Genomic DNA, 20,547 nt, shown 5'->3' on the forward strand with positions numbered 1-20,547 from the left:
CAGCAGATGTTTTGTGTTGTTCTGCAAAAGGAGCAACTTAGCACCCCTGTGGTCTGGGTGGGCGTGTTTCCCTCTCAGACGAAACCATACACATCTACAAACAAGCAAAAAGCAATGATTCTGTAGGATTCGTTTCAAATATAATATGATTAGATTTGATGCATTTCTGCTTAAACCGAATATGGTTTATATTAATTTTATTGCTATTGAAGTGTCCTACTTTTGAAGCAAAATATATATATATATTTATTTATATTACAAAAGAAGTCACTGTATTCGGCATTATTCCAGACTATAGGTAATGGAAGTTGATTTTAAAATATTAACATAAAAAAATGAATATAATATGTAGTAATAGTGAGGGCGGTATCAATTTGTGACTTTGGTTTTATCGGTTTCCCTCCAAGTTTGAGCCAGACTGGCGGTTTTCAGTGGATGCAGTCACATCATGGACTCTTGCAGCGGATTTCTGATTACAGCCAGTTTTTCATTACACTCCTAAACACACAGGCTGAGAGTGCAGAAGGGCGGCGATTCCACACAAGGGTGCAGGAGAGACATTCAGTCTGTGGTCATGTGACTCCTCATTTGCACGACAAAGGGGTGAAACCTCATCAGCAGATCCCCCCAGACAGCTTCATGCAAGGGGGGCCTTGGGTGCTGTGGGGGGGGCCGGTCATCACACATGTCCTGAGCCGCCTGGGTTTGACAGGGATGGAAATGCATGCCGACTGAATCTCCTGGGCTCCAGTGGGAGCAGGAAGGCGGGCCGGCGATTACCAGCATGGTCACCCGAGGCCCAGGGCAAACCTGAGGGCGCCAGCGATCCGTGACACGGCAGGTTACCGACCGCTAGCGGTCAGGCTGAAGACAAGAACGTGAAGCCATCAGGGCCTTAGGAGTCATAAAGAGTCCTCAAACGAGGGTGTGGCTTGATAAAAATGAGAGCAGGTTTGACTAACCGATAGAAACAGAAGGAAACGACAGAATTCCTCTGCCACCCGACTCTCCCAATACGGGACCCAACAAATGAAACCTTGGGAGCAGAGCCGGTGAAGAGCCACTGGGGCCCTAGCCAAGCTTCTCTGCCTTGGAAGTCACTTGGATGTACAATTTGGATGTCTTGCAGTGTTTCTCCTTTGATTTTAACAAGCTCCACAAATGTTTCACCCTACTGTGTCTATAGTTTCCAAATCCACTGTCTATAAACTTGTCTCTGGCATCTCATGATAAAAGATATTTTTATATTTTACATGATTATAGACTGCTTTGGACAAAAATAAATAAAAAATCTTTGGGCTCCATTCCCAAAATACTTATTTCGGCAAAAGTGCTCCAAATCTGTCATGACTTGTTAAACTTTGAAAAAAATCAGCTGTTCAGTTTTGTATAAGGTAGATTGACATTACTTGTTAATTTCTAGGTCCACTTCACATTGCACAGTCACAGAAGATTTTGAAATGTATTTTCATTGTGCGATATTTAATTCAGTGTTATCTATTTAGGTACATCTCAAAAATGCAGCTGAAGAAATGATCAGAATAGAAAGAGAATAAAAATTTAGATAGATATCGGTGTGTTATGCGAGAGACCATTTTATGATACGGTCTGGGGAAGGGCAGCTGAGATCTTACAGTAATGTTATTTCAAAATGCCCTGAGATTCTAGGTCTGGAGATAAAGCAAGCCTTTTGCAAGACACCGCAGAGTTGATTTTTTTTTTTTTAGATCCAAGTCCTCTTTCAGATTAAGATGATTTCTCACTAGAAAAATCTGAGAAATCGAATCACAGCTCATTTCTATGTATGAAAGATGGAAAAGCAGAAACCTTACTAAAGAGTTCCATTACTCCTGGCCCACAGTGTCAAGGACAGTTTGTATCTGATTTCGGTATCAGAGTAAAAATCTAAGTAATCAGTTATTTCTACCTCTATATGTTGAGGGAAATAATTGTTTGCTGCAACCAGGCTTGTCTCTCAGGAAGGGCGGGCCCCAGGACGAGTCAACTTTTCCAGGGCCCTGGCTGAGGCCAACATACACCAAGTAATCAAATCACTGCGCCTGCTGCTGCTTGGTCACTGTAACACTGCAGCTATAACGAAAAGTAATACCTCACCAATCACTGACAGTCTACAGTGTGACCTTTCTAGACTTTCTGGACTTGCTAGCACCAAATGGTAGCATAAAACACGCAGGTTACATTAGCCTGGGCTATGCATTCACATGACCAAGACCTGATTTCCATTAAGTGTATTTCCAGTGTATATGTAGTATGGGTGTAAACGTCCACAAAATTCATGGTTCCGTACAAACCTCGCTTTTGGGTTCGCGATTAGGTGCAATTTCAGTACAGCGGGGAATACAGAATTTGTCTTGAAATGATTTATTATTAAAACTGCAAACACAAAAACAATTAGTAACACCTGCAATCCAAAGAGAATGCATCTGTTGATGAGTCTGAATAACAAAACATAAGACATGCTTATTTGCACATTGTAAAAACAATTATGCAAAATAATTAATTACAATATCATAACAATCATAATGAACCAAATCACATGTTCTCTATTGCCAAGCATGGCCAATAAACACCCCATACAGCCAATAGTTACCGGTCTGAATTTCCTGGTAAAAGCACCTTAAATGCCACAGAGAGACTAACTTGCAGAGGCTGTTTCTGCTTTACTCCAGCTGTACACACACTTGGATGATGTCGTTCCAAATGAGTTCGCGTGTTGGGTGTGTTTCCAGCAGCATATACTAGCTGGGTACAACAGAGCTGACAGACATTCTCCCTCCTGTGCTGGTGTACTTTATTGGGAAACCAAAATGTTCCCAAACTACCGATTACGACTGACCGACATTAACCACAACCAACTCACAGCTACAATGAGAATAATGTTTTCCGTGTTGAACATCTACTTGTGATTTTAAGTTCCATCCATGCCAATAAATAGATTCATTCATTTCGTGGTACATCCCGAACTGAAAATGTACCGTCGCAGCCCTAATATTGGGCTAAAATGACGTTTTAAATTAAATGTGGCCGCACCCGTCACACCATCCTTATGACAGTTCTGAGCTGCATGAGGGATATGTCTTTTGGAATAACTTCTGGCCATCAGCAACAGCAAGCAGCTATTGCAATCTTTAGTCACCTGAAGGATATTCCGGACACCTGCCCGCCCAATGAGTTAGCATATTGCACAGTCACGGCCCATACAGCCATAATAACCTTGTTTTGATATCAGGATTTAGTGAGAGGGATGCAGAGGTCACTGACCATTTGTATCTGATTTTACTACCAGCATTACAGCCAATGGTGCTAGCATCCGTGTATAGAGCTGTCGCACGGCTAACCTGTGCTGGATTGAGGAAGTGAATGTGTCCAAACACACACACACACCGTCCATTCATTTCTATGGGGAAAACTCTAATCCCAACAATGGCAACCCTAACCCCTACCCAGCCCTAAGCTTAACCATAAGTAACCAAACAAAAGTGCAAGACTTTAGACATTTTTTCGTTTTTTGATTGCAGTGACAGATTTTTTATAAAATTGAATTTCCCCTTGTGGCGACAGAAAAGAAGGTCCCTACAACATCAAAATAACAGGACCAAATGACCCCACAACGTAATGTATATCTGACTGACACACACACATATAAAATTTCAATCTAGGATCAAGAATCCTGATCAAATACTACCACACAATCGGAGCACCGCTCCATCAGTCTCAGTGAAACACAATGGGGCCTGTTCCGTCATCCAAAATGAAAAACACCTTCAGTATACTACTGGGAATCGCAAGCATTTTAATTAAGATGGCAAGACTCTCTACTGTCCCCCCTCCCCCCACCTCCCCAAGGCTGCCCCTCTGTGACTTTCTCTTGGCCTCGGCGCTGAGGTAACCGGTAGTGCAGTGTTTGCGTTTGTGCTGGCTGGAGGGGGATCCCCAACAGCCTGTTAACATTATCTTTACAAACACACAGTGAGAATTTCCTGTGGCCAATCACACGGCCCCGGCTCCACCTGTGCGGCTCTGTCGGCCCTGTACCACCAGCGTCTGACATCGTGAAAACCGCTTTAGGCCGAACGGTTACCTTTCACGTCTGGGGCTAACCTCATCTGAATATCCAACACCTGAAACAGCCATGAGAACAAAATATCCTAAAGTAATTCAACAGTATAAATAGCTTTATATACCTGTAAATGCGGCATGGCTTCACAAACCTGTAAATTACCAGAAACTCTACATGCATTTCAACACCATGGCCTTCAAATTATAAACTAGTGCTTGGTTTCAACAAAAATATATTCTTAAGAAGTTATCTTGGACCCAGCAGCAGCTAACAAGAACACAATTGATGTTCTGTTTTCAAGAACCCTTTCTTATATAAAAATATGTACTGAAAAGATGAAAATAAACATTTCACAACAATTCTGAAGCAACATTCTTTTTCATTTTTTTTTTATCCCCGAAATGTGCGGCAAAGCTTTCTGGTGAAGCTGTATTTTTTTTCCCCTCAAAAGAAGGGATTATTGTTGGCACAAAACATCAGTAAAACTCTATTCTGATTGACATTGAAGTCTGAAGTCTGAAGCCAGGGAAATCTACAGTGCTGTTGCCATATTTCTCTACTCCGTTAGCTTTTTAGCATGACTCACTGAAGCTATGGGAAAAACAATCAATAATCATGACTACTCAAGTGGTTACTTGTTAACAAATGGCTTAGTGGAAGCAGTCTGGATCGAGCATTGGCTTTACCAGCCATGTGTCTTATTTTAACTTACTTTGGGGGGAGGGCACTGTACAAAATGTAAGAATGTGTATTCCTACATGTTATCTGACTCCCTGGGGAATTTCTACTCTGTAACTGCACTGTAATTACACGTTTAACAGCTTGGGCAGTAGTCTGTTGGATCTCCACCACTTCCTCCTCCTCTTCTTGCCATCCTGGAGAGCTTACTCTTGCGGGATCAGGTTAGGGGTCAGTGGCACCATGTAGCGGGCTCGTGGGGGGTGTGAGGGGGTGGGTTTCGGGGGCTCTGCACTCCCTGGCAGCCTGCTAATGAGCGTGTCAGGGTCCGTTACAGACAAGACCCTCCGTTTGCTAAGCGATGCCTATGGACAGTGCTCATTAGCCGGGTAATGACATGCCACGGGGGCAGATTAACCAGGAGCGGTCACAAGGCAAAAAAAAAAAAATAAGATCATCCATTCATTCATCTAGTTTGATGCAATAAAGCATAGCTTCCTGGAGCGACTAACGGTGATAGCATCGCAGAGGGCCAGGGTGAATGAAATTAGCTTGCTGGGTTCAGGAGGAGGGTTGACATTCGGAGGCTTGTCAAATGTACAGGGAGGGTTGAGATCAGACGCAGCCTGGTGGTCAGTAACACTGTGGCACCAGAGAAGGTACTAAATGCTTAAAATTTTCAAATTACAGTTAAACAACGGCAGTAGTATTTAACACTACTGACTTCAACACCTAGTGTCTACCATGATTTAATTGGCTTTTGGTAGCCATAGCAACCGTAGCTAACCGACTTTTTTTGTTCTTAAAATGGTAACTTTTTTTATATATCAATTTACAGAAACGCGATGCAGGACGGTCAAGTAGTGGAAGAAAATGATATACGACAGAAGTGGGGAGAACTTAGCATAGAGAGTTTTGTTTATTTGACACTGGGACGAAACCTCTAAGAGCTGTAACATACAGAGCCAAAGCTCCGCTGTAGTCATCGGGCCGTTGGGGCCATGCTCGATAAACTGAGAGGCAACTGGGGCCAAACTGACAAAACCAATGAGTTTTAATAGGAATAAGTAAACGTTCCAACAGCTGCGGCACCCATAGCCATAAGAAGCACAACTTCAGCACAGCACCTGCGTATTGATGTACGTATGTGTTTCATAATTTATCACCTTTCTCCAGTGATCTATCATTCAGAGTTCCTAGCCGCTCACGCATCTTTCAATGACCACCGTGCCCCTCAGACCGAGCTCAGCGATGGGGGGTGTTTATTGTACGGCCACCAAATTGAGACACGGACAGTAGCACCTGTGTCCTCTCATGGACGTGCTTTCCCAGCTCGACCAGATTGTTTGATTGTTTTGGAGGCGGTAGAGGTAATGTGGCCAACAATCCCCATTGCATGTCCTCGAATTAACCCCAATATTCAGGCTGATACTGTGGAGACCAGGCTAGCTACAGTACTCAGAGTTACCTGCAGGTCACCGGTGGGTCGATTGTCTGTTCCCTGGGGGCATATACACTCCCCCAACCATACAGACTGACGCAACTTTTAGTGGTTGCTCAGTGGGTGGGGTCATTCAAAAGTATAGCACTGAAATTTCAGAAAGGAATGGGTTAAATCTCTTATCTCTGGCCTCCAGAAGAAATTCCTACTAGAAGCCACAGTCCACTGATTTCCTGTTCTGTTACCCAATGGCCTATTTTTACTCTCTGCTCTAGAACACCACTGACAGCTTCTTCCTTGTCACTAACACGTTTCCTGCCATTTTAGATTTGACTTTTATGTACCAGGTTAGTTCAACAGCTTTTCGATAAGCTCAGTTCCTCTATTCTTTCTGTTTTCCAGCTAATCAGGTTTAAATGATTTTCTCCTTTGGAGTCTAAACATATGATGATTAATGTGCTTTTGTTTAAAATTAAATACACATGAATCATATGCATCCTAGTTAAAATTTGTTAGCACTTGCAGCCAAATTGCAAGAATCCTGGAGATGAATAGACTAAACAGAGAGCTTCTCTGTCATGCTGAGTCCTTTCATGGCTCTTTCACGGTGTGACACGGTAGTTTGCATACCAACAGCTCTTCACGTGTATCTTTGGAGAAGCAGCCATTTTGATGTGAATCGGCAGTCACAGAGTTGGCGATGTTTGATTCTTAAAGTTGACCTACGGATTTGATAAGTAAGACACGGAGTGCAAAGCTTTGTGTAGTACCATTTGTGGGGTCCTTGCTATATGTATCCAGGCCTAACACTCTATTATATGCTAACCAAAGATCACTATGGGGGGACGGGGGCAAAGTTCACTCCCTTTTTTGCCCCAGCAGATTAACTGAGCCCTATTCACACAGGAGATCATGACACTCCAAAAGCCCCTGACCATGGAGATGGAAAACTATGCCGTCCGGCTGGGTGCCTAGTTCATGTCAGGGCTCAAATGGAACCCTATTATCAGCCAAGAACTTATCCTGTATCAAACCAAAACGAATTCCACATATGGACAATAAGGTGCTCTGAGAATCAGGACTCAGATGAGCTTTGTGATCGAGAAACACGTCAAGTCTGAACAAACAAACATCTGTTTAGTTTCTTGTATAAAGTATCATGACAAAAAAAAAAACACTGGAAACAGCAAAATATAAATGATACATACTGTACAGTGAAATGTGAATTATTTTTTCTCCTAACTTGTATCACGTTGTATAGACAAAAGTGTCAGCTAAATAAATAATGAAACCAAACAAAACATTTTCGTTTCCTTGAACTTCTGTTAGGCTGTGATCTCACACTTGGTGCTGAGTTGTATTGCTATTCCTCCAAACAATCGTTACTGATAATTTTCTTTCTCTGCAGCCATTTGCCTACTTCAGACACATGGTCTTTGCTTAGCTCTTTGGTGAACTTTCACCGAAAATGGACATCTCCCTGGCATTTGGCACAAAAGGCAGCTCAAAATTTCAAATTAAAAAATGTCAAATGTCACACCTGGCTCGGTGCGGTAATATTTTGTTCCATTCAGCTGCAGAAAAAAACTGGCTTTTTTTAAAGGCAGTAGGTTACCAAAAGAATAAGAGAAGGTGCTCTTCTTATCTATCACAGCGTTGACAGTGTCTCGGGTCGGGTTGGTGAACAGAACCACTTGACACGAGGACGCTGGCAACAACCAACAGGTTTATTGTTCGGAGAGCAATGGGGATGTGACGGCAGTTGGGCCAACTTGACACATGAGATCCAGGAGCTGCGTTGTTGAAGTCAAATATAGTAAACAATCACAGGACTGACATTTCGTGCCGAACTCTGGAACCAAACGTACACATAAGGATCTCGGGACTGGCGTCAAACTGGTGTCTGCTTTGCCGGGATTGAAACGTCACAGAACACGCCTGATATATCCACATCTGGGGAGAACAAGGGGCAGGTGCCATGAATCACTGCAAACAGGCCTGGTCATATGATGCCATGGACGCAACCCCACCATCCAAAGATATACCCCCTTAATTCAGGAATGTATGGAACACATTTGCTTCATTTTGCTGCAGAATAATTCACAGCAGGCAATACAGGGAATGAAATTATTTATCAAAAAAAACCATTACTGGAATCAAACAATACAAGATGCAATGCGCTGACATCTTGCTTTTGTGAAGTAGCCTGTCCCCAGTACTTTAACCTTAATATCCTTATTTTCAGGCATCTCCTGTGGAAATGTATTTCGGTGTAATATATTGAAGCAGTAAATCCACAGAATAATCCCTCTGGAGAACACAGATAATGGTATTTGTGACCCTTGCGTAGATTAGAGGTTTGGAAAATGCATGGAAAGATGGATGACGATTTGCTACGAAAACACAGGGCCTGTCAGAAGAAGAAGTGAACCTTTGGCAATGGATGCAATATAAAGTTTGAAGCATAGGATTAGCCTTATGTATCATATTTGACTTAGTACAGTATTTTTCCAATGTTCAATGTTTGCGATGACATTCAAAGTTGTGGGCTGACATTCATTTAGTATTGAATGTTTGATCACTATTGGCAAAAAAAGAGGAACAGCAGAAAACAGGCTTTGTTTTATATCATCAAAGCAATAGCTGCATTTGCTTTTAAAGCCCGGGAGATCTGTCCTTAAGGGGTGGAAGTTGAGCTGGTTTAGTTTCAGGCCGAACACTATTATTCATGCAGTAAGCCACCTTTTCTGGTGCTTCAGCTGCCAACTCAAAGGTAACACCAAAATCTGCATTAGTGTAGTCCTTGAGAAGTGCTGCAGGCAGCCCATGTTTTCGATGGTTCAATTTCAAAAACAGAAGCCTTAGTTACTGCAGAGTCTTAAAAGAATCACAGCCAAATGTCACTGAGTATTTCAGAGGTTTTCTAGGTCAGCCAGACCCATCGTTTTAAAGATTAAAATTTAGTGCTATTTTGTCTGTGATATCGCATCACCTTCATCAAATCAATTTGCTTTTATTTTCCTGTAAAGCTCTTTATTTTTCTCTGACTCTTCACTGCATAAAATTATGTATGATTGTTGTAAAACAATCCCCAACAATGACATGGGTATGCTGTGCACCTGTTCAATTAAAAGTTAATTTCCATCTAGTTGTTGTTATCATATTCAACATGTCTAATTGCACAAAAGTAATACACCAATAATGACATCATATGGCTAATTTAAAAGGCAGTCTGTTACTTTTAGTGTCTGTTACTATCCATATTATAGCTCATCGCATATTTTTATTTAATTATAAAATGTGTTACATTGGCAACTACATTAAACAGTAGCTACATGCAGAATTCAGTTGCAAACTCTGTGTTGCCAACAGGTGGCGCAATATTAAACATCTGGCCTGGGTTCCATGAGGACTCACCACTGGTGTTATTATAGTTTCGATTTTTTTTAAAGTTTTTATTTATTATTTTACATTTTCATTTGAAATCCAGTTTAGATTTTCTTAGTTGTCAGTGTGGTTTGTAACTTAGTATGTTAAAATTTATATTATTATTTAGCTTTTATATACAGTGTAACCAAAAATGATTTGTACACTGTGAAAAACGGTTGATGACAAAATTACGTCATTTGAAAACAATTCCAGAATATGTTTTGAATAAAAGTTTTTCTTCTTTCTTTACATAACACACATAATTGTAACATTTTAGACAGTTTTTAAGTTTTGTTCTTCAATATCATTTCCATTTTTGACCATTTTTTCCACAGTGTACAAATAATTTTTGGCTACACTCTATTGTAGTTAGGGGTAGCATGGTTCCGCAGCGGTAGGCACTGTTGTCTCCCACATCTGGGACCAGTATTCCCAGTCTCCGCCATGACTCCATGGGTGTGGAGTTTGCATGTTCTTCCCCTGTCATCGTGGGGTTTCCTACAGGTACTCTGGTTTCCCCCCACAGTCCAAAGACATGCTGAGGGTAACTGAGGTTTCTAAATCGTATGTGAGTCTGCCCTGCAATGGGCTGGTGCCCCATCCTGGGTTATTCCCTGCCTTGCAGACCCCCTGCAACCCTGAATAGGACAAATGGCTACAGAAGATGGATGAATATATTTTAGTTTCAATTTATATTTTATTAATTTTATTTCTATTTTATCTGTCTGATCTTTAGAGAATCCTATATGAATACACAGTGCACATCATGAATTAATCTTCTCAAAAGGGGGAAAACACGTTCCAGGTATTATTTATGGTTTAACATTGTGACCATTAACAACCAGGAAACAAATAAGCAAACAAACTAAATAATCAAATAAAGGTTACGTAAATGGTATTTAAAAAGGGTAACAGAAAGTATTTGACTTTGATTTTGAATTTTATTTCAGTATTTATAGTTTTCGTTTAATCGTTTTTTACTTTATTTTTGTATCACTTCAATTTACGAAAATGTCATCTTGTAAGTTTAGCTTTTGTTAACAATAATAACTCTGCACTTATCTACATGGGTAGTTGCCTCTCTGATGCTTGTATCCAAGGCAACCTACAAACTGCCACCTGTCTCTTTAACTTGATAGTTTACTGGAGCTTTTCTAGTTAAGCAGTGCTAAAGGATACTAAACCAAGGCCCCAGGTGAAACTAAATATGGCAAAACGAGAGATGGTGGGACATCCATCAGGTAAGAGCCTACGGCAGGGTTCTTCAAATCTGGAGCTTGATTCCAAATCCAGGCCATGTTTTCAGTTCTCCCAGGTAGTTAGTTTAATAATTACTGATTCTGATTGGTCAGGGGCTTCACACCTGTCTGACAGGTAAAGGAAGGCTGGAAAACCAGCAGTGCTCGGACCTTCAAGGACCGTGATTTGAATAACCCTGGCCTACACCATAACCACTATGCAACCTGTCATCCAATAGCACGGAGAGGCTAAGGATTGAACCCTGGACCTGTACTTCCACAAACCAGTTCCTGTACAACTGAGCCAGCTGCAGTACCTGCTAAGCAATGCACTCAGGCTGAATTGTGTCACCCTGGATAAAAAGATCCTCAGCACACGGCAGTGGTCCTGGCTCTGAGCGGACTGAGCTGGCAGCATCTCCACACGGCGGCATGGCTTTCCTCTGGGGAAGCTGGTTTCCACCCACAGTGCAAAGACACACAGTTCAGACATGTCTCTTAGCATACATGTGCATATTTAAGAGTGCCCTGCAGTGAAAAGGAGTGCAGCGTGCAGTGCATCTCGCCTTGGGCCCTGGGTCTCCTGGGATATGCTCGAGATAAGTGCCCTTAAAGGCGTACACTGTTATTGAAAACGGATGGACGGATGGTTGGATTTAAAATTAGGAAATTAATCAGAAGGGCCTAGTCAGCGTGTTAACATAATGCAGCCAATCCGTTCAGAAGAATAACACAACCCGGCTTTGAGAAACCTGACCCTGAAATAGCATTTCTTCAAAAACAGTCTGTCCACTTTGGCAGATGTAGGCATGCTTGTTTTTTTTGACTACACAGTATGCATTTAATGACTGCATCTTGATATAATGCTTTAAAATAACATCACCGTAGAAACAAGTTCTCAAGGACTGTAGCTTTTGCTTATTTACAGGAGTGACCTGGCCAGCATGGCATAATGCATCGTGAATGGGGGGCGGGGTCATCGTCCACCCTGGGGGACATTGCCACAGTGACCCATGTACGGCTCAGAAATAGAGTTGACACGGATATGCTTTGTCTATAATGACTGGAAAGCTGTGGGCACCAAAGTGTCACAGTATGCATCCTTCCAGGAGATACGTTCAGCTGAATAAGACGAAGCCTTTGTCTAGACTACACAGGAACCCCACCAAGAGAGCTGAGCCTCAAACCATGAGCGCACAGAGAGTTTATGAAGGGGTGGTGTGTGGCTCAACCGGTAAGGCCTCTGTGCCCCCCCCCCCCCCAAAATGCTCCAGGGGTGCTGGATAAATGGTCTGTCCCTGCACTCAGACCCACAACTTCACTCTCAGGCTACATATATACAGCATGTGAGTGTGTGGGACATGTAGTTAATATGCAATGGGAAGAAATGAGAAGCATTCCAATGTACCAGAGTCACATCAGTGCAAATGGTGGATGAAGCATTCTTTCATATCTCTGCCTTAACTACCTGGTCTGTATGGGATACGCACACACACACATATTTCGGTAAAAGTCAAGGCCACGTTTTTAGCAATTTATAAACACATTAATAATGCATTATAATGCATACATAAAGCATTATAAACATGGCTATAAATACTTATAAAAAAGCATGTCACATTATAGCCATGTTTATTATGCATTATGACTGCCTTATGAAGCACTCGTCTGTAATGCACTACTGATACTGTCATAATGCAGTAAAAAGCATCCTTAATGCTTATACTGACTATTATAATGCATTATAAAGGTATCTATAGTGCATTATAGATGAGAGCATTACTATTTATCATGAATGTGCTTATAAATTAATAAAAACATGGCCTTAAGTAAAGTGGTACCCATATTTCTTTATCATTATAATATTTATTGTAATATATAATATTATAATAATATAGCTATAACTACCTGGCCTGTAACTACCTGTGTTGGAAACAGTAGCCGGACATGACCGACTTCAGTGATACAGCTTCGATGAAGTTGTTTTTACATTAGTGAAGTGCTGAATGCGAAGGAGAGGATTGAGGTTAAGCGGGAAGTGTACAAGCATAAAGAAAGGCAATTAAATGTAGAGCGATACATTTCAAAAGCACTGTTTTACTGCTATTTTACATTTTAAAGCTCACGGGGGGGGGATGGTGGTGGATTGAAAAGGTCAAATGACTCATTCAACGGCAGAATTAAAACCACAACAAATAAATCTGAAAGAAAATGAAATTTGTTTTCAGCAGAAAATGAATCCTGAAAAAACATTCAGTACTCTTTCAAAAATGTTATTTAAAAGATTTAAAAGAACTTTTTTTCTTTTTGTTGCGGTCCAGTCGCCAGCACCGGGGAGTGACGCTGAATGAATAACAATTCTTGTCGCGAATGAAAGAAGCAGAACAGAACGAGAACATCGGCGCATGCCTGCCCTTGCAAAATAAAAAAGCTGTAAGCTTCAAACACCTCCGAGCGGTTTAACAGCTTTTACCTTACTTTGAGGATGCCTTGCATTGACGAACCATTCTTTCCTGTGTTGAGAAATAAGTACGTAATACTGCGAATGAGATTGTGGCTGGAGTGTCATAAGATGCTACTGTCATGGGCTCTATCCATGGGCCTAGCCCACTTCCACTATCGCTCACTGGTAATGGGTGGCCGTGATTTCAGGGAATCAACATTTCTGACTAATTGATTTCACGCAAACAATTGCTCCCTTGAGGAAACTGTGAAACGGAAATCACAGTGGGTTATTTGACCTTTGGGGTTCCATGCCCCTAATGATAATTTGGTCGCCTGTTTAATCACACAGAAACTGCTGGTCCAACGGAAAGGCTGGATTTCCGAAAAATGCTTAAATAGACCAGAAGCTCACCTTCTTTCAAAATGGAGGATAATTTTCTGGAAATCTGAAAGCAGGTATGAAAATTGCATCTTTTTATTTATGTAAATTAAAGCAGCAGGTTTCTTTGAAAAAGAATAATCTAATTACACTGCCAGACTGGAAAAAAAATGAATTAATATTCATTAAAGTGTGGCAATTGGCAGAAAAATTCAATCACACGTCTTTGTTTCATTTTCTGTGTAATTAAATCAGTAAAAAAAAAAAAACATGTAAACTCACTAATGATTTGAAGATATTTGCATTGTTAATCACAGCTGATTTGTTTATTGAGTCAACCAATCGGCAACAGTTTAGAGGGGACCTGTCACTTCATGTCATGGCTGTTTAGTTCTGCCATTTCAGCTCATAACCTATTATGCAAATGCATTTTGGACAGACTTCTGCTTTTTTCGCTTAAAACAGTGATGAGCCATAATATTAACAGTTAATCTCCAATTAACACAGCAGTTCCCTCTGAAATGTGTAAAAGCCTCTTTGCAAATGAGTATGTTTTAAACATAAAGGCCTCAGTGAAGACACACATGTTTTTTAGGGGTTTACAGAGAGCCACTGAGAGACTTCATGGCTGAGGTGCTGGCTGGCTTTGGCTCTATAATTTATTATTAGTTAAAGTCAACAGGAACAAACAGCCGACTTCCAAGTAAACATCCTAAACACGGTTTTACTTTGAATACCACATTCTTCCCCCTCTCCCATGCACATTCCCAGAAAGGAGATACGCCAAAGCTTTTGTGAAAGCACTTCCTATCTGGCTGTAAAAAACAGACGCCACCTTCAATGTATCAGTGCTTGTCTGAAGGCATCATTTGGATTTCCAATGTAGCCTCCAGCCGCTTATCATGATCAGGGTCACGGGAGGATCTATCCCAGGCAGAGTGGGCCTCGAGCTTGGGGCACATCCTGACCGGGCCAGTCTGCTGCAGGGCACAGCACTCCACACACAAATCATACACAATTCAGAGACGCCAACTAACACAGCTTCATGTCTTTGGACTTTGGGAGGAAAATGGAAAACCCGAAGAAAAGGCCATATGACACGGAAAGAACATGCAAACTCCACACACACACAGGGCAGAGTAGGGATTTAAGGCCTCGTCCTGGAGATGTGAGTGACTGTGCCATCCTCCTTCAGTCTTTCCTAACCAAGACTGTCGTCAGTGATATCCTGTTTCCTCGCCATTAGCTTTCTTTTAATCTGACAATACTTATAGGAAATGAGAGGCGATGAATTGGTTCACCCGCTCCTGTAACTCACGGAAACCTCCCCACGAGCTGAATGATCATGTCTCAGAATTTAATTTCAAAGCGATATTTATACATTAGCTATACTGGAAGGAGAAAAAAACGCAAGCAGTGGTGCGTCATTTAACTGGCGCGTAGTGGCGATGACGTGGACTGTGCTGTCCGGCGCCCGCTTGCGCTGACATCGACGTCGCTCCGAGGTCGGCTTCCCTGCCACCTTGTCCGTGATTCCCAATTCACTCTGTATAAAGTTCAGAGCGCGAATCCCTCCTCTCCTGGTAGGGAAGGGGCCGCCAGAGGTCTGCACTGTTTAATCAAACTTTAACTGCTCCTACGTCTGTCTACGGCGCCGCTCCTGTCGCCAAATATTTGCCGAGCGCTTAGCAGCGAGATATAAACCTGAGGGGAACAGAACCGAGGACAGAGAGAGAGGGAGAGAGAGAGAGGGAGAGAGGGAGAGGGAGAGAGAGCGGCTCGAGTGCTTCTCAGACTCGGTCAATTGAGGGCGCTTTTCTACAAACCGGTCAGGAAGGCTTTGTGAGAAAGCAGAGGGCTGGAAAGATTTCCCCACTCATGTCTTGACTAAGGCCCCCTCATAAATCACTCCTAACATTCGTTTATTTATCGTTTTAAAAATCCCCCCTGTATGGAGTACGACTCTCTGTCTGCGTGCCTCCCATACTTCACCGGGACATACACTGCACATAATGGCACGTTGATGTTATGTTTGTATTCACTGGGTACCATTTAATATTTTAAAAGCCTATTAAAACATGACATGCTTTTAAGGAAGCAGACAGAGAAACACTGCAGATTATGTTTGCACTGTTCTGCAAGTAAAGGTTTCCTGGATTAAACTGTGCACATAAATTTTGCTCCATCGACAGCTATCATGGAAAGCTATTCTTTTGTGAAAAAAAGTATGCCATCATTGTGCCAAAAACCCCCGAACCAGGGAATAAACAGTCTCACCGGCCCCTGTTTTCACAACACCCCCACCCAATATAACATGTGAAATCAGTGCCGAACAATTCCTATGTTGTTCAAAGTTTAACATTGCATGACTGTGTTTAAAACTGATTTAGAAAAACCCGTCATCTTTGTGCCTGTTACAGAAGATACTGGCAAAGCGTCGTGGTACACTGTGGTCATGCTGCGGTCATGCTACGCTGCGGTCATGCTACGGTCTCCCATGTCGGCAAGCGCTGGACGCACCAGGGGTAAGTGGCCAGAAAATGATCCTGAGAGCCAGCAGGTCCCTTTGGTTTTTTGAAAGGTTGCTGTGGTCAAAGTATCACACCCTCTAAACCCCAAAACCTAGCTTAGATGTCAACTTCTGCCTTCCCGTGGACAGGGAATGTATTTCAGCACATCTAAAGAGCGGTATTTCCCGTTAAATATTCCTCCCAGTGGTTCAACGCCTCAGACACGCTCCGTGGCCCCTGGGTTTATCTTCCAGGTTGTACTAATTAGCTGTGACTTGACATGGAATCCAGGGGCCTTTACAACACTATTTAAACGTTTACCTTACCTTTCTCTCCCCAGCTCCCCCCCCCCCCCCCCCCCATTTGACAGAATTCCATTCTGATGCTACGTTAACGATGACATTCTTTTTTTTTTCTGCACATTCATCATCCTCTCTGCTGATAATGCTTGGTCACACACACACACACACACACACACACACACACACACACCACGAAAAGGCAGCTATGCTGCATGGTGACAGAAATCTGCCAACTTTTCCCAGCTGCCCATTTTAGCTGTGGGGGGGTGGGGGGGCTGGGTAGGATGGTGGATTATGATCAAAGAATGAATAGAAATCGAAACACTATACAAGGTTTAAGATAAATATTACAACCTAATTCCATCTTATTATAACGGTAATAACAAACCAGCCAGTTAATCACCGGCCTGAGCCCATAAACCCAGTGGTTTTAATGCTGATGAGCGCTAATAACCTACAGCAAAGTAAACACAGGCACACATTATTTTATGGCTGTTCCTAAGCAGTATGGATTATAACTGAAATCTAACATCATGGCATCAGTATGCATAGATCTCCATGTTCTGGGTACAGCGTACAGCTTCATGTGTCTTTAAACGATGATTGCTTTCGAAGTGTGAACAGCTTTAAAAGGAGATATCAAACTAGGTTTGACAGGCACAGAGAAGTCGATATCAATGCATACCATTAAGAGGACATTCATGAAAAATGTAAGAATTAAACTGCATAGACAAGCAAATTTTGCTATTTTAAATATTTAAAAGGACATTATGCTTTATTGGAACTAGTGAAATATCGATTTTCAACTAAATGTGTTAATACACATATATCTTTTCCATTGCTGGACATTACAAAGGAACTTAAGTCGACATAATTCTGCAGGAAAGTTTTAAATGTATTTTACCTTTGGAAGAAAACCATCACCGTATATCACTATGGAGATCGTAGCCATCCTGAGGATAGCTGGGGAGGCTAACAGGAAATTACAGGGCTACACTTTGATCCCTGAGTCAGCGGGCTGCGTCCACAGCAGCTGTCTTCACCTTTAGCAGGTAAACAGGGCCATTAGGGGCGGCCATGTTTGTCTTGCCGGGTAATACCACGCCCTGAGCAAACACGCCTGTATCTCGTCAAGGTGCCACATCTATATGCCCTCATGCCTTATTGAGGAGCACTATCAGCTTTTGATGATGTGTTTTCCCAAATAGGCGACACCCGGCATTGGGAACCGTGAGAAACTCTGCAGTGCATAGTTTACTTTGATAGGTTTATATAGCCGAGGAGATTTATATGCAATCAGGACTGTGGACACATATCCCAAAATAAAAGTATCTCTGCAGTAAATGATCTGCAGCCATTGAATGTAATAAAGCTTTTATCGCCGTTTTTTATGTTTACCTATATGGTTAACGATGATGTATATCACACACACCTCCGCATCAAAATAATACCTGTGTGATGTTGGAAGTCAATACTATTTAACAGAAACAACTTACAAAACACCTCTGAAGTGTAAGTTATAGGGCAGCATATTTACCCAAGTCCACATCCACCCATTCACTAAAGGCATAATATATTTACACTAGACAAGCTCCAGAAGGGACACGACCTGGGCTGAGCGACTGAGGTGAGGCTTCCACCACCCCCCCCCCCCCCCCCCCCCACCCAGGCCATTAGGATCATCAACACCACCAATCAGAAACTGAAATAAGCTGTAACTACTACCTGCGCTGAGATCTTTTCTCAAATATTTCCACATACCTTTTTGTTGTTACTTTTTATATATTTCTGTATTTTTAGTACTTATTTTGTTAACTTACGTTATTCTTACCTTATTATGTATATCATCCTGCTACTTTCTTTATAGCACAGTGTAGGGGAGCAGCAATTTCGTTTCACTGCTGTTGTACCAGTGCATTCATGAACGTGACATGTAAAAATCTTGAATCGTAAGAAGGCCGATGTGATGATATAGTGGTCACTGCCTGGGTTTCGGTGTAGACTGTTGGGTTGGACATGCTACATTTAGCGGAAAGAGGAAGTATTTCAGTATGCTTGGCCGTTTGATGGATTATTGTTTCAAAAAAAGAAAAGGAAAACACAGTGCATGTGTAATACTCAATAAAAGCCATCTGCTCATGCAGGACTAACTTCTACTTCAGTTATATTTCGGTTATCGGTAAGCGACGCGTAGGTGTTGGTGCTGCGCTTCCCCATGACGCCTCTCGGTATTTTTCGCCCCGAGTTAAGCGCCGCGATCACATCGTAAGCTGCTATTATTCATAATCAGCCAGCGAAGACACTCATACCAAGAACGATCTATACTGATGCATGATGTTAGCCTTAGTCTCCATAAAGGCAAACAACGCGAAATGACGGATACCGCTAGTCTTATGTAAATGTGGCTGGAAACCCTGTTTGTGTTGGTTTATGTAGGGAAACATATGCATTAATCGGGTTTCGAGCTAATTACTGTTATGGCAAAATTTTGTCTGTTTCTAGGGACTCTTGCTTGCTGAAATGAATGTCCAACAGTCTTAATCAGAACAGACAAAACATACACCATAAAATTTCAGCCATTAATCACTAGGCCCGACATGTGAGGACTTCAGACTGAAATCGTCATCACGCCACTCACAGCCGTGTATATTCAGTTAATACTGAGCTTTATTACGTAGCTTTGTGTCCTGTGGCCACTTAGCTGGGGCCAGTAGTTGAAACCACTTAATCTTTCCGGGGTGGGGTCTGAAGCTATGCTATAATATCAGCCGTGGCTGTGGTGAGCATGAAACTGTCAGAAAACAGCTTCTGAAGCCAGCCGTTTGTGTTACAGATAAGAATAGCTGGTTTTCATCAGTGAAAATACTGCAGATGACAAATTGATAACTCCGCCAGATCAAGTTTAAGTGTCCGCGCTGAACTGCCTGTAGGGGTTACTGCTGAGAAAAACATAAAAATACCCTATTTTCCCTTTTAAAATTCTCTCCATCTTCAGTATTGAGCCAGCCCAGTGTACAGACAGGTGGAGCCATGAGTGTTTTATTTGGGAGAGAGCTCGGTTGGGTGAAGATCATTGTTGTCCTGCAGACGGCCCCGGGGTTCAAGCCTGTGAAAATGTGTTATTTTGGAGGGCAGAGTCTGGCACAGGGGGTTAGGACACTGTGCCCACGGCCAGAAAGTCTTCACATCACCTTGATCTCCTTTATTTGCTCACAGGCATGACATGGGGTAGTTACTGTTAATGTGCACATGCACAGAACAACAGTTTTTCCCTCACAGAACGTCTGGGGACGCCTGGGACCCCGGCCACCACTGCTCACTGTGACACGCATATTCCCTTTGGCCTCTTGCGTTATAAATAAAAACCCCGAGACAATTATTTCGAGTTTTGTTCACTCACACTCCGGAGATCTAAATCACTTAGCTGCGTGGGGACTCGCGGTGCGGCGGCAGCCCTCAGCTGCCTCTCAGGCGGCACGCGTGAGTCCGTGCCATCGCCAGGCGCCCGTTTATAATTTCACGCAGTCCCCCGGGAAGCGGTTTCAACAGCCAGCACGAGAATAATGAATGACTCTAGCGATAGCTTAAAACCTTCTAGGAGAATAATAAATTAAAAAAGCAAAATAAGCATTCGGTAGAGGATTAAGTACAAAGGATATGTACAGTTTTTTTGCCCAAAAAACAGATCTCAACTCATTTTATGGGGTTTTTCTGAGAATATCAGGGGAATGTTGATATTTGTATTGGGGTGGGGGGAACTGGTCAGCCTACTGTCCCACATATGTCAACAAAAGGCAATCAACCTGGCATTGAAACTGGTTGTGAGGTCATCCTCCTACTGCCCGACGGCGCAGTGCTGCAAACAGCAGGCGAAGCCAGGGGAGGGCTATTGTGTCACTTTTGTTTTCCTATTAGCAAAGCATGGAATAAAAATGGCCCCCTACCAAAAAAATAAACAAAGGACGAGCAATAACAGGAGCCCCAGTTATATTATTCGTATGCCATGTGTGCACGGCCAGCAGTAGTGTGACACAGGCCGAAGGA

The 20,547-nt window shown here is 42.4% G+C and overlaps 1 protein-coding gene across 7 annotated transcripts in view; it reads right to left on the reverse strand.

Annotated features, from left to right (window-relative positions):
- The window catches only part of LOC111855862 (TOX high mobility group box family member 2-like), a 140,082-nt gene that overhangs the window by 69,993 nt on the left and 49,542 nt on the right, over positions 1-20,547 (reverse strand). The window lies entirely within an intron of this gene.

The sequence above is a fragment of the Paramormyrops kingsleyae genome, chromosome 6 (assembly GCF_048594095.1).
Source record: "Paramormyrops kingsleyae isolate MSU_618 chromosome 6, PKINGS_0.4, whole genome shotgun sequence".
NCBI classification, from domain to species: domain Eukaryota; kingdom Metazoa; phylum Chordata; class Actinopteri; order Osteoglossiformes; family Mormyridae; genus Paramormyrops; species Paramormyrops kingsleyae.